The sequence below is a fragment of the Schistocerca serialis genome, chromosome 1, assembly GCF_023864345.2.
Source record: "Schistocerca serialis cubense isolate TAMUIC-IGC-003099 chromosome 1, iqSchSeri2.2, whole genome shotgun sequence".
NCBI classification, from domain to species: Eukaryota; Metazoa; Arthropoda; class Insecta; order Orthoptera; family Acrididae; genus Schistocerca; species Schistocerca serialis.
Window position 1 is genome coordinate 10,973,195 of NC_064638.1, and position 24,287 is coordinate 10,997,481.

Consider the following 24,287-nt stretch of genomic DNA (forward strand, 5'->3'; position numbering starts at 1 on the left):
GATCTTTTAGATGTATTTAAATCAGTACTGTTAAGAAATACTGACTAGCTTTATTTTCAAGAATCTCAAGTTGAAGTTATACATACTGTTATCCTCCAATAAGAATCATTGGCCGATTCTTCATCTTTGACAGGTTCAGCATGCCTGCAATGCAAAACATTACCTTTTGTATTAACACATGAAATCCAATTTTTAAATTTAATAAATGCTTATACAAACATAAAGTTTCTTCAAAAAATGTATTTCTGACAACTTCCTGTCACAGATAATTTTCACTGAATGTTTCAACCCAGTTATATTGCTGATGAGAAGCAAATGTTGATCTTTTCCCTCTCTTCCTTCACCATCTCCTGTTTTGTTCACCTTGACATATTTCTACCAAAAAGACTACCCCAATGGATCCACTGCTTATATTTAACATACAGTAAATTCAGTGCAAATATTTCCTTAACACAGGATGTGCATTGACGAGCTTGAATTAATCAGAAAAATATAAACAGATACTAACCATTCCACAGCTCTTACAAAATACTTGCATTAAGTAATCATCAAAGCTACTTTTTGTACAGCAAGAGGACTAACAGTCAAAATGGTGCTACATGCTACAGGCAGTGCAATACAATTTATTTTACTCATTGCTACAGCAATAAATGTACTTATAAAAATATTCAGACTTAGACTATAATCAAATACAGAGAGAGAAAATATTCTAACTAAAGAGATATAGCAGCCATAGGCAGAAACAAATAAAAAAAGTGATACTAATCTTAGCTTTGAGGACCAAAAGTTTCTTCATCTGGAAAATGTAAAAAGAGAAATGAGACTGTTCAAGAAATAAGGATGAAAATTTAGGATCTTGAGTCATGGAAGACGGATGGTTAAATGAATGAAAAAACTAGACTGGACATGATTAAATTCAGATGCGAAAGAGCAGCAGATGATGTAATTTTAAATGCTGAGAAATAAGATCTCTTCAAGAGGAGCCACCAAAAGGTCAAATAAGTGAAGAACAAGCTGAAAATACCGGTAAATGGGCTAAAATGGCGGCAAATAGATAAACGAAACAGAAAGATAGTGCTGAAGAACAGGCAACCAAACAACAACAACAACAACAATAATAATAACAGCACATTGTAGCAATATATAATAGCAGTCCCACAACATCTGGAGGAAGATTTTCCACTAACAGAACAATAAATTCATGAAGCCATCAAATCATTCCAAAACTTCAAAGCAACAAATGAAGACTCCACTACAGCAAAATTATTGAAATAGTCAGAACACACAAATGATCTACGACTGCTGTTTGAGAACATTTGGAAAGCTGAAGAGATTTTTGAAAGCATTAATCCACACCTATGAAAAAAAGGGGACACACAAAATGTCAACAATTGCAGAGATGCCTGACTTCTGCCAGTGGTATACAAAATACTATCAAAAATTCTCTGGACAGAGTTGTAGAAACTTTAGACAAATAACTGGAGAATCTCAAGGAGCTCTAGAAAGGGAAGACCCTGCACAGAACAGATGTTTATTAGAAAATTGATAATTCTCCACAGACTGTTAATCACCAAACCAATAGTAGTATCACGTATTCGTTTCAAGAAAACATTTGATTTGGTAGGCAGAGAAATTATGGGTAAAATCATCAAAGAATTTTGTGTTAAAGCAAACATAATCCTCAAAACACTAGCAAATAGGGTGACTGAAGCTAAATTTATGGGAGAAGTATCTCAACCATTTGAAATAAAAACTGGTGTTAGACAAGGGGACAGTTTATCACCTTTACTGTAACACTACATTCTAGAAAAAATAGAAAGTTATTGGAATTTGGAGAAAAAAATCACAAAATTGAACCAATAATTTTAGGATGAAAAACAAATGGAATTAAGGTAAACTGCCTGGCTTCTGCAGATGATTCTGATATACTTTCAAAAAATCTGACAGACAGTTATTAAAAGAAATCTTTTGGAAGAAATAGCAAAGAGAGCTGGTCCCAAAATTTCAGCCGAAAAAACAACATTGATGACAATTTCAAACAATGCATCAACATTATATATAAAAACAAAGATGAGGTGACTTACCGAACAAAAGCGCTGGCAGGTCGATAGACACACAAACAAACACAAACATACACACAAAATTCAAGCTTTCGCAACAAACTGTTGCCTCATCAGGAAAGAGGGAAGGAGAGGGGAAGACAAAAGGAAGTGGGTTTTAAAGGAGAGGGAAAGGAGTCATTCCAATATATGTTTGTGTTTGTTTGTGTGTCTATCGACCTGCCAGCGCTTTTGTTCGGTAAGTCACCTCATCTTTGTTCTTATATATAATTTTTCCCACGTGGAATGTTTCCTTCCATTATAATGCATCAACATTCTTAGAAAAACAAAAATGTAAAATAGCATTAGTAAGTAAATTTAAATATATTGGACAAACTGTACAACAAAATGGACTAGAAGAATTAACAGTAGATGCAAGAGTCAGCAAACTGGAGAGAGCAAATCGTTTGACAAAGGATATTTACAACAAGAAATGTACAACTAAAAAAAACAAATTTAAACACTATCCCACAGTGGTATGACCAGGATGTTTACATGGATGAGGATGCCTAATGATGAACTATAAGCTGGACAGAACAGAGGTTCCACAAAGGAGCATTATTAGAAAATAATGGTTGCAATACAAGCTACAGATGGCTGGAAAATGAGAAGTAATGAGGAGATCTACAAAAATTTTGAGAAAATATCAGAAGTAATGGCTAAAAGAAGATTAATCTTTTTTTAGAGACCTCTACTGAATGAGTAGTTCTGGAAGAAGGAATCAATGATAGCATGGATTACAGAAATAAGAAAGAAACAACATCAAACAATCAGAAATAATAGAAAGAAACCTTTTTACAGATAACATACTGAATGTAAAAGGATCATCAACTCTCCAAGATCAAAATTAATTTCATCCCTCTCAATAAGACTGTGAAAACCGGAAATAAATTTCATAAATATGATACTGCGAAGCTCAAAATCAATCAAAATGTATTGGAACAATGCCACCAGTAACTGACAGTTGAATCCCATAAATGGGCAGACATTGCCTCCATGATCCAACAAGCAGCTAATACTACAATCCTGACAGCTAAAAAGAGGAATCATACATGGTGGAATGAGGTTTGTGGTGAGGTGGTGGCCCAAACAGCAAGTGCATGGAAATAGTGGAACTCTACCAGGAGACCTGATGATTTTGATGTATTCCATGAAGTTCAAAAATATGCAGCCAGAACTCTACTGCATGAGAAACAGCAGTTAGAACAGATCGATCAGCGTTTCCAGATAAAGAATGTCAGAGACTTCTATCAGACGTTCAAATCGAATTTGAAAGGATACCAAGCCCCTAGTTTTTGTTTTAGAGACGAAAATGGAAAGCTCAGTGTTGTGTACATAGTTCCGCGTATTCAGCGCATACACAAATTTCCCACTAGAGTGCGCCCCGCTAAGCACAACAGCGCAGGTGCAGCACTCGTCCATCTCCCCACTACGAGATGGCGCTGCCATAGAGACGGACCAAATTCTGCTTCCGCCGATCCGCGTATTAATATGTAATGCAGCCAATGAGATTGCTGCTAACATAGAACACTTTCTCCTCGTGCATCACACTCACGCAGTGATACACGAATGTGCGAGGTATTATAACGGGTGTAAAGACCTTCGATCAGTCAGTCTGCATTTGTCTGCATTAGTCTGTACCAGTCTGCATTAGTCTGTACCAGTCTGTATGAGTTCTACAATTGTCTGTGCCAGTCCATAGTCAAGATCCAGTCTGCGCCTAATAAGATTACCATATTCCTGTACATAGCCATGAAGATAAATGTATAGACACTTTTGTCAAGTATCCGAGATATATGTAAGAATAAGATTAACGTACCAATACCAAAGGAACTTCAGATTGTCAATTGTAAATAGCATCCAGAACCAAGTTAAATAATTTTTATATTTGTTATTATTTTAATAAATGTGTGTGAAAATTAATCAAGTTCTATTTAAAGTTGGTCACCATCAACCTGCTACTCTAAGTGTGCAAGTGGCATTTCTATCGTCTGACCTAATGGCAGAAGATAAACATGCCATGATAAGACCACGAGACATATTGCTGACACTCGCTTACTTCGTTAGAGCAACAAGTCAAATAATCTGATGGTGTGTGTACTGAAGGTCTTACAGTACGCACACCACACTCGGCCTGACCAACAAAGAGAACTGCAAGATAATGTCTCGTTACTTTGAAAACCTACTTAATTGTGATGAACCGAAAGAAAGATTCCCTGTATGTGCCCCAATCCACAAACTACCCCTCATCTCCATCTAGAAAAGAGGAGACCAAAAAGATCATCAACAACTTTAAGAATAATAAGGCAGCTGGAGAGGATTCAATAGTGGTGGAACTACTGAAGCTGGCAAATAATGAAACTCTAGATATACTAGTCCAACTTTTTGAGGAGATCTGGAGAGCTGGGATGATACCAACTGAATGGCAGTCAGCTTTAATCCATCGTATACACAAAAAAGGTGATAAATAGAATGTCAATAACTATAAGGGTACCTCATTAGTATCTGTTCCATATAAGATTCTCTCGAAAGTGATACAGAATAGAATAGAAGTCCATTGTAACCAACTGATTGGGGACTATCAAGCTGGTTTCCGAAAGGGCGATTCTTGCGCAGAACAGATCTTTAACCTGAAGAACATGATCAGGTACAAAAAAATTTGGAAAAATAACTATGTGGTCATATTTGTTGATTTTCAGAAAGTATATGACTCCATCGACTGACAGGCAGTAATGAATATTTTGGAAAAGTTTGGGGTGGATAATACATCAAGAAAGCTGATCAAACAAACTCTTACTAACACAGTGTCAAAAATTAAATTTATGGGTGAGGTATCTGAACCTTTTCAATTGTGTCTTGGAAAAGGTCATTCAAGAGTGGAGAAAGTTATTAGCCCAAGGAGAAACAAATGAAGAGTGGTTCAGACTTGGTCCTAAGAACAAAGGGGTGTGCATTGGCTGCTTAGATTTTGCGGCTGACCTAGCCATTTTTGCTAACAACATAGAGTCAGCAGTCAACAAGATAAATAGGCTGTCAGAAATTGCTGAAAAAAGTTAGACTCCAGATCTCTATTCAAAAGACAAAACATATGACGAACATCTGTGATGGACCTGAATGGATGATAACCAACCTGGGAAAAAATTGGATGAGTTAAGAATTTCAGGTATCTCGGTGAAGTCATCCACCTGGAGAATGGATTAAAAGAAGAAGCAATTGTCGGGATGAGGAAGTTAGACCAAGCATACCAACTGACAAAGAATACTTATAACAAAAAGTCTATGAGTATATGGGCCAAGTTCCAACATTATAATACAGTTGTAAAACCTGAGGGCTTATAAGCATCCAAATCTTTGACCACGAATAGACAAGGTAAGCTGAGCGGCTGGAAAAGCTCGAGTGTAGGATATTAAGGAAAATCCTAAGGTAATAGATGGGTCGATGGACAATGGCGAATGAGAGCAAATGAGGACTCGTGCAGCAAGACAGAACCTATCACAGCATCCATTACGAAGAAATGATTGTTATTTTATGGTATCTCATGAAAATGGACGGTGATCGACTAACAAAAAGAATATGGAGTTTCATCCCATCTAAGAAAACGAGGCCGAGATGGTTCAAAGAATGTGAAAAAGATCTTAAGCAGATTGGTATCTCAGAGAGAAATTCCTGAAAGGAACAAATTTAGAAGATTGGTGACCAACTACCAAGGTTTTAACATGGCATCAACATACGAAATACAGTGAGGACCATTATGTGAAGAGCATAAAAAGGCACTTCTTGGAGGGGCTCAGAAGATACTGGCAGGAAGTCAAAGCTGGAGCAAGAGCAAGACCTGGACACTAGAGTGAAGTCGGTTGTTACCACGCAGTCCGTAGAGACTCACCTCAATAAAAAAAATAAGTCAATAAAAATAAAAGGCTTTCAATGCAGATGAAATAGGGGATTGAGAACAACACGAATAGAATAAAGGGAGAAAAACATGAGGAGGAGATGGACGAGTACTGGAAAAACAGGAGACGACAAGGGAAGAAGAAGAAGTGAAGTTATTACATGATGAGAGATGGTGATTGGATTTGATTTGATTCAGTTTTCATTACATACACCGAAAAAATGAGATGATTCTCGAGGGTGTGGAACATGTCAGAATGTATAACACAAAACATTTTAATATAATGAATACTACCCTGATCATTTGTCATGAGATTGTCAAAATAGATGAATACAATACAATAAACTGGAAAAGCTAATATTTACAGAATTAATACGCTGTCAGAATGAAACATTGTTATGCACTATTAATAAATTTATCATACACAAAATACCTAATTTTGACTGTTGCAACCAAGTGCTGTCAAAACTTATATCTAACATATTTTTACTTAAGCTGGCCTAACAGTCTCTGTTAGGATATTCATCTATAGAGTAGAAGGCATTGCCTATCAAAAAGTCATTCAAACTCTGTTTAAACTGTGCTTTATCTGAAACCAAGTTTTTAATGGTTGCTGGTAATTTATTGAAAATGTGTGTTCCTGAATAATGGACCCCCTTTTGGACCAACATAAGTGATTTTAGGTCTTTATGTAGATTTTTCTTATTCCTAGTATTGATAATATGTATTGAGCTACTTGTTGGAAATATAGATATATAACTTGCAACAAATTTCATTAAGGAGTAAGTATACTGAGAAGCAATGGTTGGAATTCAAAGTTCCTCGAATAGGTTCTACACGATGTTCTTCAAAGACTGGTCCCAGATACTCCATTGCACCATTCACCGAACCTGATAACCCCGAGCCGTCAGTAACAAAAATTAAGTCTTGCTTAAGAGATTTACAACACTACATGCACTTGTTACCAAAGTCTCATTTACTTTTAGAGCTATCTGTTCCACTTCCTTTTTGGCCCCACTTCTCTCTGTCTTCACTATATCTGAAACAGTTGTTATTTTGTTGCCCGATACAATTATCTTTTTCTCTTAATAAAGCTACTTCGATTTCTGGATTACTTGATTCAATATTTTGCAGTATTCTTTGTAATGCATTACAATTCTAATATCAGAAACGCTCCTAGATAGTAGATACAGTCTCCTTTTTGCCCCACATGATATCTTTATTCCTTGTATAATCCATGGTTTATCTTTTGACTTCTGTGTGATCTGAGTTACCTTTAGGGGAAAACAATTTTCAAAAGAGGAGGTAACTTTATTAATAAATGCTTTGCATTTTCCATTTGAGTCAGGTAAACATCTCTCCAGTTCATGTCTTTGAGCAATTTCCTGAATTCCTCAATTTCTGGCTTATTTATTATCCTCCTGTACTCAGATTTAATATTTTTTTATCCTGACAAGTTTCAACATTTAACACAAGATGCTGCACGTCGTGATCAGACAGTCCATTTACTATTGGTTTTGTGATATGACGTTTTTCCCCTAGATTTGTTCATAAAGATATTATCAATAGCAGTCTCAGAGCATTTACATATCCTAGCTGCAAAGTTCACAATAGGAACTAAATTGAATGATAGTGTTAAAAACACCAGCAACCACTATTTCCCCTTCTTTTGTTTTTTACACAAGCTATTCCTTTCGCTTTGTGAAATGAAGCACTGCCTAGTTCCAAAACACAGGACTACTATGACAAGGTGAAATGTTCTCAGAGTGCTACATGTATGATAGTAAATGTAATCAGCACTATAGTTGTTTTCTGAGTAGTTATGCTGTGTGTGTTTCATTCAATCAAATGGAATAAAATCATCAATTTATTTAGTTGGGCTCTTTATCACCAAGATACATTCAATGTTGGTTGAGGTTTATCTTTTGAATTCACTCCAGTGTAGATTGTCAAAATTTTATCAGTTGTCAATGTACTTGTAACACAGTTTCCGAATTTACTGCCATCCAGGAAAGTATCGCACTCAAATTATTCTCAGAGACTGAGAGATGGCTGAAACCGAGAGCAGAAAGCTCTGACATATTTAGTGATTAATGGAATATATATCAGAAATGCAGGTTAGACACTGTAGGAGAGGGAGTGTCCATTGTCTCTATTGAGGTCAAAGCTGATTGTGACAGTGAAGTTATCTAATTGCGTATAACAAGTCTAGATGAAATCACGTTAATTAATGGATAATCAGCCACCCAGTTCTGCTATGACAGTTTTGGAGCCATTCACAGAAAGTCTACAGACAGTAGCACGTAAATACCTAGATGATGCAATACTAGTTGGAGGTGAATTTAGCCTACTGAGTATAGATGGTAGCCTGTGGCTTCATTGCAGGGGGTGCAGTCAATCTTGTGAAGCACTTTTGAATGTGGTTTTCGAAAATTGTCTTGAGCACCTAGTTTGCCATGCCACATGCAATGGAAATATCTTAGACCTTGTAGTTACAAACAGGCCAGATATCATCAATGACTTCAGCATAGAGATGGGGATTAATAATCATGATAACATCATAACAACTAAGGTTACAAAAATTAATAAATCAGTCAAGAAGGCTAGGAAAATGTTCATGCCAGAAAGAGCAGATAAGCAGATGTTAGCATCTTACTTAGACAGAACTGACATCACTTAGTTCCATTAAGATGGACGTAGAGAGATTATGGTCAAAGCTTAAACAGATCGTGAATTGCACTCTCAACAAGTCTGTACCTAGTAAACGAATTAAGGATGCAAAAGAGCCACTGTGGTTTAACAATGAAATTTGGAAAATACTGAGGAAGGAAAAGCTACTGCACTCTTGGTTCAAAAGAGAATGCCAAATGGCAACAAGGAAAGGTTACTACCACTGTCATACCTCAGCAAAAGATCTGGCTGAGAAGCAGGGGAATTTATTGTCCTATGTAAAATCACTAAGTGAGTCAAAGAATTCCATCAAGTCACTTGACCAGTCTGGTGTGGCAGTAGGAGATAAATGTTTTAAATTTTGCATTTAAGAAATCATTCATGCAAGAGAATCATATAAACATACCGTCATTTGACAATAGCACAAAGACACCTAACAACAATCACCACAGGAGGCCAGCACTAGCACAAGTTGTTCACATGATATTCGTTGGACTGTTGCCTGTAAACCCGTCCCATGTCAGTGATCTTGGAAGAGAGCTGTGGCAGTGACACGGCTCTGTTGTTGTTCCTGTGCAGTGATCTGCAAAGACGCGACGGTACGGGACGGGGGGTCGGGTCGAGATTCAAGCAGTGATTAAATACTTCATAAAGAAAGGTATGAAAGTGAAGGACATTCATGCCGATTTCCAGAAAACACCAGGGGACTCTGCTCCTTTGTCTTCAACTGTTGCCAAGTGGATAAATGAATTTCAATTTGGTCAGGAGAGCTTAGATGATGATCATCCATGAATAGGTCAGCCAAAACGTGTCACTGCTCTAGAAATCATTGCAAAAGTCCGCATAATGATCAAGGAGGATCACCAATTTAGAGTGCATGAAATTGCTCACGCTTGCCAGATGTCATCTGAAAGGTATTCACAAGATGGGTGCCGCGACTCTTGACGCTGTGTCAAAAACGCATGAGAATGGACATATCACAACAATGTTTGGCCTGTTTTAGGAGAAACAAACAAGATCTTTTGTGCTGGTTTGTGACCACGAGGAAACTTTGGTTTACTACTATACCCCAGAGACAAAGCAACAATCAAGGCAGTGGAAACATGCTGAATCTCCGCCGCCAAACTCCTTCAGCGGGGAAGGACATGGCGTCAGTGTTCTGGGATGCGCCACCAAATTCCTTCAGCGGGGAAGAGCATGGCATCAGTGTTCTGGGATGAGAAGGGGATTCTGTTTGTACATTGTCTCCCCACTGGGCAAACAATTACTGGAGAATACTATGCTAACCTTCTGGACAAATTGCAACAAATGATATGCGAAAAAGGCCAGGTTTAATAAGGAAGAAAGTCGTCTAGCATCAAGCAAATGCACGCTCGCATGCATGTACCATCGCCATGGTAAAATTACACAAACTAAGGTATGAATTGTTGCCACACGTGCCTCTTCCCTAAACTTAAAATTTTTCTTTGTGGATGAAGATTCACTTAAATGAAGAATTGATAGCCTGAGTTGACAACTATTTTATAGGCCTGGAGGAAAATCATTGTCGAGATGGGATCAAGGTATTGGAACACTGTTGGACCCAGTGAATTAATCTACAAGCAGGGTACATTGAAAAATAAAAAAGTTTCAGTGACATAAGTACATTTTTTCTATTCTGTTTCAAGAACTTTTCAAACCACCCTCGTAAGCATCCCCGACGCCTGAAATAATTAAAAACAAATAAGTCGCCAGTTGCAGATGGAATCTCAATTTGGTTTTACAAAGAGTGCTATATGGCACTGGACCCTTACTTAGCTTGTATTTATTGTGAATCTCTCACCCAGCAGAAAGACCTAGCAACTGGGGAAAAAAATACAGAAGCGTCTCCTGTATATAAGAAGGGCGAAAGTACAGACCCGCGAAATTACAGACCAATACCCGTAACATCAGTTTGCTGCAGAATTCTTGAACATATTCTGGGTTTGAATCTAATCAGTTTCATAGAGACCAATAAGTTTATGTCCACAAATCAGTACAAAGCAACGCTCATGGGCAACTCAGCATGCCCTTTTGTCATACGACGTCTGTTCAAAAAATTCCAAAACTTTGTCCACAAAATTTTCTATGCTTATCTTTTAATTACTATGGATTGTCTCCTTCGAAATACTCTCCTCCACAATTGATACACTGCTCCCAATATCATTTCCACTTCCAGGAGCAGTCTTGACACACCTCTTGCTGGGTCGCATAAAGTGCCGTCTGCGAATTTTCTTTTATCTCATCTACCATTGCAAAACTTCATCCTTTTCAACTTTGGAAATAAAAAGAAGTCTGCAGGGGTCATACTATTCTCGCAAGGAACATCTCATTCTCATTTGTGAGATCCAAAAGTTTTTTTGGTCTTGACTCATGAGCCGTGGAATGAACTTGGCGGCAACACAATGCATTCGAAGATGCTGTGTCATTTCATAACATGATCCAATAGAAATGTTACATTCTTCTACAATCTCTCAGACAGTGTATCTTCGACTGCCACACACAATTTCTTTGACGTTCCTGACACAAGCGTCATCAGGGGACATCTAAGAGCGTCCTGAACAAGGATTATTTTTGACTTTTGTAAAGCCATTTTAAAACGTGTGAATAATACATAACACCAAGTATGGCTTAAGCACTCATCGCTATAGGCTCCCTGCATCATTTGGTGTGTCTGTGTAAAGGTTTTCTTGAGTTTCACGCAAAATTTAATGCAGATGCATTGCTCCTCTAACTTTGCCATCACAAAATTCACAAACCCAGATTCCATATTTCTTGATTTCCGAGAAGCATTTGACATAGTGCCTCACTGCAGACTTTTAACAAAGGTACAAGCACATGGAATAGGTTCCCAGACATGTGAGTGGCTCAAAGACTTCTGAAGTAATAGAACCCACTACATTATCCCGACGGTGAGTGTCCATCAGTGACTAGGGTATCATTAGGATCATTCCAGGGATGTGTGATAGGAGCGCTATTACTCATATTTTCTATGTGCATAACTGATCTGATGGACAAAGTGGACAGTAATCTGTGGTTGTTTGCTGATGATGTTGTGGTGTATGGAAGGTGTCATCGTTGAGTGATTTAGGAGGATAAAAGATGACTTGGGCAAAGTTCCCAGTTGGTGTGATAAATGACAGCTAACCCTAAATGTAGAAAAATATAAGTTACTGCAGATGAGTTGGAAAAACTAATCCATAATGCCAGAATCCAGCATTAGTAGTGTCATGAATGAAGTCACATTGTTTCAATATCTGGACATAACGTTGCAATGTGACATGAAACTTGTGAGGGTCATGGTAGGGAGGGCGAATAATCATCTTTCGTTTGTTGGGTGGATTTTACTACAGTGTGGCTCAGCTGTGATGGACATCACATATAGGATGCTAGTGTCTGGGATCCACAAGGGGTCGAATTAAAGCAGACATTGGGGTAATTCAGAGGCAGGATACTAGATTTGTTAACAGTAGGTCGAAACAACAACATACAAGTATTATGGAGATGTTTCTGGAACTCAAATGGGAATCCCTGGAGGGATTTTGAGGAACACTGTGCTGACTGCAGAACAATTCTGATTGCACCAACATACATTATGCGTAAGGACCACGAAGATAAGAGACGACAAATTAGGACTCATAGAGAGGCATATAGACATTCACTTTTTCCTCAATCGATTGGCAGATGGAACGGAAAAGGAACTGACTACAGTTGAAATAAAATTACTTGATAGTTGGCACTTCAAACGCCAATAAGAGTAGTCAGCGTCACACTTGAACTGTCTGCTGTTGCCAAACTCCACCAAAATTGGCCAGTCACTTCCAATTCCTGGTTCAGCATTCTTTCTTGATGTATTTGTATCCCGAATTACGAGCCCGACACTTTTATTATGTATTTCATGACACGCGATAGCTACACCAAAAACAACACACATTAACAATGCTAATGAAAGACACACATTTCATTCATAGCACTAACCAAACACTACCGAATAACTCAGCACAAGGTGTAATTCAGTATCATACATATAGTTATCATATTCACAGAGATCATCTTACATTAGATAAGCTTTTCACTACATTGTGTGAAACTGAAATTTTTAAGGTTGCAGTTCATAGTTGCAACTGGGTCACTACATTCACATATATAAATACTTCATGCAGTGCTGTGGCATAGCACAATGGTTGGCAGATTAATCTAATGTGTAGCATGTCGTAGGTTTGAATCTCATCAATGTAGCAAAATTTTTATTTCTAAATCTAACCAAAAGAGTGTGATTATTATTTTCATTCAATTAATTGGTTTAAATGTATTTTTTTATTTTTAATACTTTGCTGCATCATTTTTCATCATTGTTTTGACTGTTCTATTTGGTCTTATTTTTCTTCCTGTCACTATTTCTTCATTTGGAATCTGCCTCAGTCATCTATAATCCACGAACAAGTGCCCACATGGACTGTTCACTGGTTTCTAACATGGCAGCATGTGCAGCTAGAGTAAGGATAGTTACAGGTAACAAATGAAATGGAGAAATTTTAATTTGCTTTCAGCCCTGAAATTGAGTTTTTGTTGTCTTGAGTTTACCCTTAAGCGTTAGCTTTAATCGCCATGAACAAAGCGATCATGATATTAGTACTGCTGCAGACTGTTGACCACAATTTTCTCGGCTGGGTTAGGACACAAGTTTACAGTCAGGGATACAAAACGGGTCGTCTTCCCCAGTTCAGTCACTGGTCACTTAAAATCAATAGTCGACAGAGTATCCAACATTTCTGACATACCTTGCACCAGCCACTAGAAAAATTGCTCTGTGTTAAACGTTTAACATAATTTGTGAAGTGAGCCGCTTGTTTGTTGTCACCTGTAACCAAACGGTAGCTGGTAGCCAATGTGGCAACATTGTTGCGGCAAGTGATTGATGTCAACTATCAAGTAATTTTATTCAGACTATTGTAGTGAGACGGGGTACCTTCTGCCATGCACCATATGGTGGCTAGTGGAGTATGTATGTAGATGTGGAATCAGTCTTTCCTTCTCATCCCATCTGGAAAGTCTCCCCTGATCTGCAGTTCTGGGTAACTTTCTCAAAATCTACAATTTTTCCTAGACCTATCCTTCACCCCTCTTCCTTCCACTTCAACCCTTCTGCCTGAAGAATGAGCTACTGGCTCTGAAAGCTTGCCTAATTATAATCTTCTTTTATGTGTGTGTTCTGCCGCCACTTAGCAAGTAGATTGTTTATCTATCCAATTCAATTATCATGTAACCAAAAGCTGCATTTAACACACCAAGTCTCTTTTACCAATCACTTTTAATATGTCCTACAGAATGTACTGTCTATCCTGTCCTTTTTGAGATTACTGTTTTGTTGTACTTTTCTACAGGCATCATCTTACTTATTAGGAGTCAGTTCCTTCATGTTGTTGTTGTTGTGGTCTTCAGTCCTGAGACTGGTTTGATGCAGCTCTCCATGCTACTCTATCCTGTGCAAGCTTCTTCATCTCCCAGTACCTACTGCAACCTACATCCTTCTGAATCTGCTTAGTGTATTCATCTCTTGGTCTCCCTCTACGATTTTTACCCTCCACGCTGCCCTCCAATGCTAAATTTGTGATCCCTTGATGCCTCAAAACATGTCCTACCAACCGATCTCTTCTTCTAGTCAAGTTGTAGAGCTGCATGTACTCGGGAAAAATTACGGCTGTAGTTTCCCCTTGCTTTCAGCCGTTCGCAGTACCAGCACAGCAAGGCCGTTTTGGTTAATGTTACAAGGCCAGATCAGTCAATCATCCAGACTGTTGCCCCTGCAACTACTGAAAAGGCTGCTGCCCCTCTTCAGGAACCACATGTTTGTCTGGCCTCTCAACAGATACCCCTCCGTTGTGGTTGCACCTACGGTACGGCCATCTGTCTTGCTGAGGCACGCAAGCCTCCCCACCAATGGCAAGGTCCATGGTTCATGGGGGGAGTTCCTTCATAGTCAACAGTTAAGGAATGGGTGGCTGAATTCATATGTAGCATATGTCTCTGTAAGATGACTCATGAACAACTTCCTAGAATTATAATCAAATATGAAAATGCTGAGAAAGAACACAGTGTGATATTGCAAGATCAGTAATTAAAAAGATGTGCAAAACATTTGATGCCGTGGCCATACCAGAAAGTGAGTGGCATGTCTGTTGAAGCCTGACTACAACCTAATGTGAAAAACAATTTGGGACAATCTGACACACAACTGATTCTATGCACCAATCTGTTCCCGTGGATGAGAGATGACCGAAATGAAACAGCAGTTGCACAAAAATAGCCAAGGTGACTTCATCGGAGTGAAAGAGTGGTCATTGTTTTCTAGGATGCAAAAGGGATTTGTATTTTAGATTAGCTTGCAAGACTGAAACAATACCTCACAAATACAAAGCAAGTATTCTGACTCAACTGGATGAAAAAATATGGAGCCAAGACCCAGGGGGAAAAAAAAGTTTATTGTCAGTGAAATGCATATCATCACAAAGGCACTTTCACAATAGGAAAACTGGGAGTTTCAAGTGTGAAGTCTTCAAATATCTATTCCATTCTCCAATTTTTTCACATTCTGACTTTAGCTTCTTCTTCTTTTCTTTTTGTATGAATGATTCACTTAAGACTACATGCGTCACAGCTCAAAACCGCTTTGTGAGTCAACAACTGGATATGTTTTCACTGGTCTGTCTCTTGTAACTCCGTTGGACATGGAGGTAGCAAATGAGGATGTAGGATGTCCATGACATACTGCTGTGCTGTCAGAGTGACCTGAAGTCATATCCGATGCTGCCCCACACGCCCTCTCCCTATGTCGTTGTCATACTCACTGACAACTGTCATCGCGGGTCTTGCAGAATGTGACTCACTGCTGGTCACATGACAGGTGCAGGTGTGAAAGGGTTACTATGTGCTCGGCGTACATTACAGCAATTCTCCCATGGGCTCGTCAGACACGGTAAACCAGAAGCTTGCTGACAAGCACACCACCCTTACGTTCCCAGGCAGTCCAACATGGGGCCACTACCACATCTGAATGACTCACAAATCTGCATATTGCATAATTCAATCAGCCTGGCAAATGGAGACACACAATTAGGCCCCTTCAAATTTTGTTGCGTGCTGATAATGCTGACTCACAGAAGTACAGGGCATCTGTGTCCTTCACAGGGATCACTCAACATCTTACACTCTTCACATCTCTTATAGCTCCTACCATTCTTGGTAACAATCCGAGACACAAACAAAGCTAATGCAATCTGGTGGCCTTTGTATCCATTTCAGAGAGTTGCGACTCTCATAATTTACCACTGGTATGCACACTCGTGAAACTACGTTGCTTCAGGGAGCTTCCCTTTTTTTTCTTCAAGCTGTTTAGTTCTTTGAATCCATTTTTCTTGTAACTCAGAATAATTATTTTATTGTGTAGCAAACTTACAGACTAGCATTCTGGTCTGAGCTGTCGGAGTTGGCGGTCATGTGTGTGTGAGGTGTGCTTGCTTGTGTGAATGAATGGTGTGTATTTCTATTTCTTTTTCTGATGAAGGTTGTGGCCAAAAGCTTATGTGTAAGTGTCTTAACTGTGCCTGTCTGCATTTTAACGTGCCATCTTTATGGTAATTAGCACTCTATCTTTTCCTACACTGCTGATATTCCAACCTGGAGTTTCCATTGTTTGAACTTACGGTCTACTGTTTTATGTTGCAGTGCACTTCTACAAGTGTAATACACAAATGTTGCCTTAGGAAAGAGTCACAATAACATCCATGTCTACCGTTTGCTATTTTTTATGAAATAGCACATCACACTCGAAATTTAACTTAGCCAATGAAATAAGTTTGAAGATTTATTGTGTGTAAGAGACACGAGGGCCCACTGTGTGGGAAATGTGGGAAGTTCTGTGCAGAGATGGAGTTATCCACAGACGCAGTAAGTCTTGGGAGCTATACGGGTGTTTAAACATCGACACCTGCTGGGATGAGGGGCCACTTACTCTGAGGTGGCGCTGTGCCAGCAACGAGCTCGACCCATTGATTAGCACCACAGATGACAATGAGCAACCAGCTGCTTCTCTGTGCAGAGATATAAAATTTATCGATTTTGGACATCTTTTGACAATCTGTCACATGGAGAACAATGTTTACTCTGGCCATTTTAACACTAATCTAGTGTTCTGCAACATATTAATGTGAAATGTTGTCTATGATGTTGAAGAGTGTAAGTTAAACTGATATCTGAGAATTTGTTGTTTTTGTGGCATTATCTGGAAAATGGCCTCTCTTGCAGCTCCAAGCATAAATGTCAAGTGAAGAAGAATAATTAGCACAGCACACTGGAACCGAGTAGGGATCCGGTTTACTGCTCGGCCACTAAATTAGCATATTGTGAGTACACCAGAAGAGACGCTGTACACACTTGCATATACTACATACACAAGTACAAGCATCGATCAAGCTACTGCGAAACTGCACTCTGTGTGACTCATCACTACATCAGAATACTGTAAATGTGGTGATTCCAATTTCTTAAGGTCTCTTCCTGTTTGTTTTCATCAGTAGGATCTTATTTTTCAAGTATGTGGGAATCCAATGAGCTGCCTGTTTGGATACATTCTTTCTGTATGTCCCACAAGTTGGATTCCTTGGAGACACATTGTAACAAGAGCTTTTAGGAATTTGCCTGGAGATTTCACACTGGGTTCTGTGTGATGTATCCCATCCTTTATTCTTGGACCTAAGATTTTTACTACAATTTTACATTCTTCTAATTCAGTTTGCTGTTTTCATGTCTTGTGTTGGACAAAGAGTCTCTCTCACGCATAAAGAAATTCTAATTTGATCACTGTTGTACAATGTTAGATTTTAGAGTTCCAGGAAAAATACTTTTAGTTAACTGAGAGACAGTTTGTACTTTCTGAAGTCTGGATTCTATGGCCTTCTTTTCATTATGATGTTCAGTGGTCTTTTTCACCAAATTATTTAAACTATTTAACACCGAATACTATGTCATTGCCTATATAAGTTCACCCAGTGCCATTTTGGTATCAGCCAAGAATTTTTTCTCCAGGTGAAATTAGTAGTCCAATTTTCCTAGCTTGCTCCCTTAATATTTCAAATTGCTTTAGCATATCAGTGATGTTTTTGTCAATTAGTATTATGTCATCGGTATAGGTTACACAATATAATTCTATCTTTAAGTTTACGTTCTAGTCAGTGTAATAGTGCACCTGCTCTTCTCCATTATCTTACAATTTTCTTAGGGGCATAGTTGAATAGCAATGTGATATGCCATCCCATTTTCATATTCTTATGTCTGTCTTAAATTACACTGCTTGAAAAAAAGTGAGACACTCAGAAGGTGGGGAGAAAACAAATTGAAACATAGCTAATTTAGAGGGTATGTGATGTTATTTCAGTGATAACAAAACAGAGTCAAATTTACACAGAACTTATCAGTTTGAGCCCACTTATCAATACAGCAATGCACCCTGTCTGGCCTGGACAGTGCGGGAGGATGTCGTAAAGCTGCTGCATACCCTCCTGAGAAAGGTGATCCACAACTGTTGTAACTGGACATTGCAATCATGGATACAGGCAGTGGGATGGAGTTGACGTCCATGTTGGTCCCATAATGTTATATCGGCGACAGATATGGGGATTTTGCTGGCCACAGGAGTATATCAACATCACACAGACAATTTAAAGAGACACATACTACATGTGGACAAGCACCGGCCTGTTGAAAAATAGCACCACAATACTATTACACACTGCTGTACCATCAGAGTTCCCACGGCCATTACAAGCCGTGACCTGAAGTCATACCCAATGGCTCCCCACACCATGGGACTCCTTTGTGACCCCCCCCCCCCCCCCAAATGTGGAAGAATGGGACCTCTCCCCATCTCCCCGGGTCACTGTCAAACTTCTCCACGATAGTCATTTGGAGCAGTGCAGGACTGGGAATCATCAGTGAACATAATGTGACGCCATTCATTAGCAGTCCATACTTCTTGATCATGGCACCACTTCACATGCAGTCATTTGCTTGGGTGTTAATGGCAGCCTATGCGCAGGACGGCAATTCCATAGTCTGGCTGCTCCTAGCTGTATGACACAGCATGTTGCAAGGAGACTATTACAGTGAACTCCTGTTTATCCGAAATGATCAGGACGGTGGTCAGTTCCGATAACGAAAATTCCAGATAAATCAAAGTCCCCCTGTTTTCACATGTGAACACTCCAAATTGCGTCAATATAGCGAAATACGATCGTAAAACGTGCGTAGGGTATGTAAAACATTACTGATATGGTTGCAAATAACCCTACACTTTTTTACTGAAAAAATTGTGTTGACATGTTAAAAAGGCACCAAACTATGATTGAAAACTCGAAGTTTTTAAATGCTGTATAACAAAGCTCGTTTATTTTGCATTCTTACAGAAAAAATCTCCCTTATTTGGCAGCAGGAAAAAACAGGAGTTTTAATTTTATTACCTACTCTTTCGAATAAAAAATAAACTACTGAACAAAATTATGAAACAAATCTAGAGATTACTCAAAGGAACGAAAAGTCTGTCCAGAGGAACTTTCAAGAAAAGTAAAAAAAAAAAAAAAAAAAAAAAAAAACTTTTTAAGTTATGGACATAGAAGTTCTAGGATGCTTCATTAGAGTTTATTTTTTGGTAACGAAGTCACGAATGTCTTTTTTTCTTTTGTTTTTTTGCTTGAGAAACTATTGCTGCAACAATACATCTCCAACGTTGAAATCAAACTATTTCAGGATAAATCGTCTCCTCCTGTTGGCTGATGTACTCCAGGGCAGTTTGGATCACTTTGTAACAGAATGTGTGAGGAATATTTTTCTCTGATTCATCATCAGAAACATAGTCTTCTAACGCTTTATGATCGGTCACAATTTGGACGATTTCATCCTCAGTCACATGAAAAAATGCCATTTTCCATCCACTCTTCAATGTCTTCGAAGTGTGTGTTTTTACAACCAGCTTCTCCAGTAAATTCACCAAAATTATGTCAGCTTGAGTTTCGGTGTTGTCTCCTCCTTCCCACCACTTAGGTTGCCTTACGATCTAAGAGTTTTTTCCAAGACCTAACAAGAGGAACTGGAGGAATTAGATTCCAAGCTTCAGCGATCAATGAATGACACTTAAAACATCGATTTTTTTAAGAGCTTCCACAAAATCATCTGCAGCATCAATCACACCTATTAAGTATTCCAGCATCTTGTGTCTGTAATGTTTTTCCATCGCCTCAAGAATACCTTGGTCCATCGGTTGACATAGAGATGTGACATTTTGTGGAAGAAATACAACTTTGATATCCCCATCTTGCAGATCACCTGGGTGAGAAGGAGCATTGTCCACAAGAAGTAGCGCTTTTCAAGGAAGTCCTTTTCCTTCCATGTAATTTACTACAGCTGGAACAAACTCTGCCTGGAACCACTCTCTGAAGATGGCACGGCACTGTTCATACATGCCTTAAGACTGATTCGTGTACCTCAGTGGCAAAGCTGGTTGGTTGGTGTCTAAATGCTCTTGGTGTTTTGGATTTGCCAATTAAAGTAAGACACAGTTTATGATTGCCAGTGGCATTACTGCAAGCGAGGACAGTAAATCTTTCTTTGATTTTTTTGTATCTGGAAGCCATTTCATCTTCTTTAGAGGCAAGGGTTTTCGTTGGCAGCATTTTGTAATTCAACCCAGTTTCATCACATTTGTAAAGTTGATTGTCAGTATAACCTCCTTTGTCAATGATTGTGTGCAGTTTCTTCTTAAAATCAGCATAGCAGCTTCATCCCCAGATAATGATTTGGCACTGATGGCAATTTCATGGATGCCATGCTGCTTCTTGAAATGATCGTGCCAGCCATTACTTCCGAGGAATTCTTGCTTCTTTCCTTCTATCAGCTCATTAGCTCATTTTGACAAATTAGAGGACCTGAAACTGACACACCTTTGGCTCTTATTTATTCGTGCCACAAAAATAATGCCTCTTCTAACTGAGGATGTGCACCTTTTCTCATTGTTTTTCAAGATTTCACTGTGCTGCCCAATGCTTGGATGGAACAAAATTTTTCAATTCCTGATCGATTTGTCTTCCGATCAGTAATTGTACTCCTACTCTGCAGCAACTTTTGTGGGTGGCTCACCAGCATCAATTCTCTGCAAAGTGTGATGCTCTTTTTCCAACAAGATCACATTCATTTTATGTTACGTGCCCATAGTCACGTTCAGTGTTCTTTTTACAGACACTCGACTGAGTCCTTTATGGTTTTTGGCCCCTTTTATCTCTGGACACTTTAAGGCACATAGTGGGAGCACAAAACCTCAAATCAGAAACACACAAATGCACAACTTGACAACACTCGAGATGCACTAGACAAACTTTTGATTTTTGAAACCAGGCTGTGGCAGCCATCAAATGAAAGCATTCGATACATCTATGCCATTTCCTCTGTTCTACCCAAGCCCACGTGGCAACACAACAGGGTGTTGTACGCTCACTGTTAAACACTCAGCTTTGATGTACCGACAACAAGTGGAAAGTGTTAGGCGGCGCACTCTAATTGTCAGTTTCGACAGGCCTACGTTGCGCTCCATAGAACAATACTGTATGTACTGTACTTCCAAGGAGTTCCAATAGATGGCAGTGGCATGAAACCATGCAATACGAATAAGAAACGCACTAGAGCTTCAACCAACACACGCACGAATTGACGATACTTGGACTTTTGACACGCACCAGTGCATTGATTAGCAGTAGATTGCCAAAAAACACCAGCAAATGCTTGGCTCTAGGTGCACGCAAATTGAAACTTGTCAAGTGTCAATCTAGCTAGCCAAAAGTGTAGCTGCACGAGAGTTTACTGTACTTGTTCTCAGATGGCAGTCACAGACGTGAACAGGTTACAATGTACTCAGTACACTACACAGTGATGCTCCCTTGTAGTGGTCTGATGTAGTCAACTGGAACATTGATGATGAGTAAGCCCTTACTTTCCAACATCAGGCCACTGTCAGATCCAAATACTCCAAAAATACAGATGTTGCAAGGTTTAACCAGGGGACCAAATGGACATCCACAATGAGGTTTCTTTCAAACTCTCATCAGATAATGCTGTCTCACACCAATATGCAGCACCTTCATATCCTCCAGAGTGATGATTCAATATCTGACGCTATTCACATCCCTTATATACCACACGATGCTTGCTAAACAGCAATAAAAAAAAAGAACACTAATGAATAATGAAGGAAAAGACAGATACCTTAGGCTGCAGATGGGAAGAATTAAAAGACACTTACATAAAGCTTTCAGCCACAGCCTTCATCAGTAAGTAGTAATCTGTCTTTTCCAACATTGTTGATATTCCTACTGGAGTTTCCATTGTTTCAAGGACACTGATGCTTTTCTGTGAGTGTTTGCTTTATGATGTTTTCTGCATTTTAGCTTTTTTTTTAAAAAAGAAAAAAAAAAAGAAAGAAAGAAAGAAAAAAAAAAAAAGATTTGTTGCTGGAAAACTTCTGAAGTCCAATAAAGGAGTTACAACAGCCATATATTGTTATCTGGTGGACCTTGCAGAACCAAATTCTAGGGCTGAAATATACTGTTGACCAATGGGCATTAATCAGAATGAATACTAAATAAAAAATTAAATCCAAGTTTACACAAAAAACACAGGTTCTATCACTGTTGCTTTTCATTCTATTTTGCTCTTATGTTTGCTATGACTTGTTAAGCAGAAATTTTCTTTCTATCTACAGAGTTACATTTGCTGTAATGTATCTTACCTCCATGTTGTTTCTTCTTTCTTCTCACTGCTACCCAATCATGGCAAGCAAGTCATCCTCACTGCATTTGCTTCGTATTGCATCTCTGAAACAACAGTTAAAACACCCGTTAAACAGTACCAGGCAATTACCACACAGTGAAATGTTGGTACACTAAAAAGGAAGAAAAACTTTGCAGAAATCTTCAACAGTAATCTTGTAGTCTGCAGTAGGCAACAGCAGGATAACAAACCCACTGGACAAGAATGGGAAAGTCATGATAGAAGTTACTTTTATTTTTATAAATAAACAGGTATCTTACACAAATGCTCAAGAGTGTACATAGGATCTTGGGCTGAAGAGGTGGAGCAGAAACTGACATTAGTTTTGTTGAAGAGGGAGTACTGGAACACAGCACAATTTCTTGCAAAATGAAGCCAAATTTATTGATAAACTCTTAATTAATTGCCAAGCTCACTAATGTGACCATTTTATAACAGGTACTTACTGCTTGGAGTATATGTGACTTTTCAGGCTTGGCTAATAGATCTGTTGCAAAAACACTTTGGGTTCCCCACCAGATAACATTATGCAAGTCCCTCCCTCAATATTTCAGTGACACAACGTTTTGGCATCTTCAGGTGGTGGTGATTTCCACCATCACTGCTGCAAGATGCAACTGGCAATTTCCACGTGACAGCTTTGAAATTTATCATGTGGATGACTATGACCATCATATTTAGAATTCAGAGGATTTCATAGAATACCTGAAGATGCTTAAACTAGAACTTTCAGATCTTTTAGTTAGCTCAAATGTTATATCATTACTTACAAAAGTGCCCCTGCAGCCCTCATTAGAGGTTATTAGCAGCAAGTTTGAGAAAGAAATTGTGATGCTGTTTAAACATGTGCATACCTCATCCTATTTCTTATGTAACACCAACTACTTTGATCAAGTGGACAGTGTTCCCATGGGAGATCCTCTATTTCCCTTAGTAAATATCCAACATTCCTCCTTCTGGCAGAATGCTGAAGAGACATTTGTGGTGTGGCCCACATAATACAGACACTACCTATGTTCCTGCAGCATTTGCACTCGCTCCATCTGAATATTCAGTTCACTGTGGAAGTACAAAAAGATAGCAGCTTACCATTCCTGGATGTCACGGTTAGAAGAAAAGCTGACATAGCACTGGGGCTTAGTCTCTACTGCAAACTGATACACGCAGAGTTATATTTGAGGTCCAAAAGTTGCCGTCACCCTGCACAATGTGGTAGTGTCTTACACTCCCTGGCACATAGAGCACACGTGATTTCAGATACCGACAGTCTGCCTGGTGAACTGTAACACCTAAGAACAGTGTTCCAGCAGAATGTTTATTCTTGTAAACAGATTTGCAATGTGTTCTGAGCAAAGCAAGTTCAGCGTAGGGATGTAAATGAAGATACTTAGACAAGCACTGCAAATGGCTTTCTTGCCATATTTCAGTGGCATGTTTTCAAAATTAAAAGAATCGCTAAGAGAAACAGAATCAAGTGTGTTTTTCGTCTACCAGCAAAACTAAGGAATTGTTTGTGTTCAGTTAAAGACAATCTTGACCTTAGAAAACACAGATCATATATAAGATCTGATGCCATTATGGGAAACCTTATATGGGGCAGACACCTCACATTGTGCAAGAACACTGTGTTCAACAGCGCTGACAAAAATGCCACCCAGTAAATTAATGGTAGCAGAGCACTGCCTGAATACAGGGCACCACACGTTTCCCAAGAGGACTGAAATTTTATCCTCAGCATCATC

The 24,287-nt window shown here is 38.9% G+C and overlaps 1 pseudogene; it reads right to left on the reverse strand.

Moving 5' to 3' along the window:
• LOC126460284 (molybdenum cofactor biosynthesis protein 1-like) overlaps positions 1–24,287 on the reverse strand; it is a 227,469-nt pseudogene that overhangs the window by 54,244 nt on the left and 148,938 nt on the right.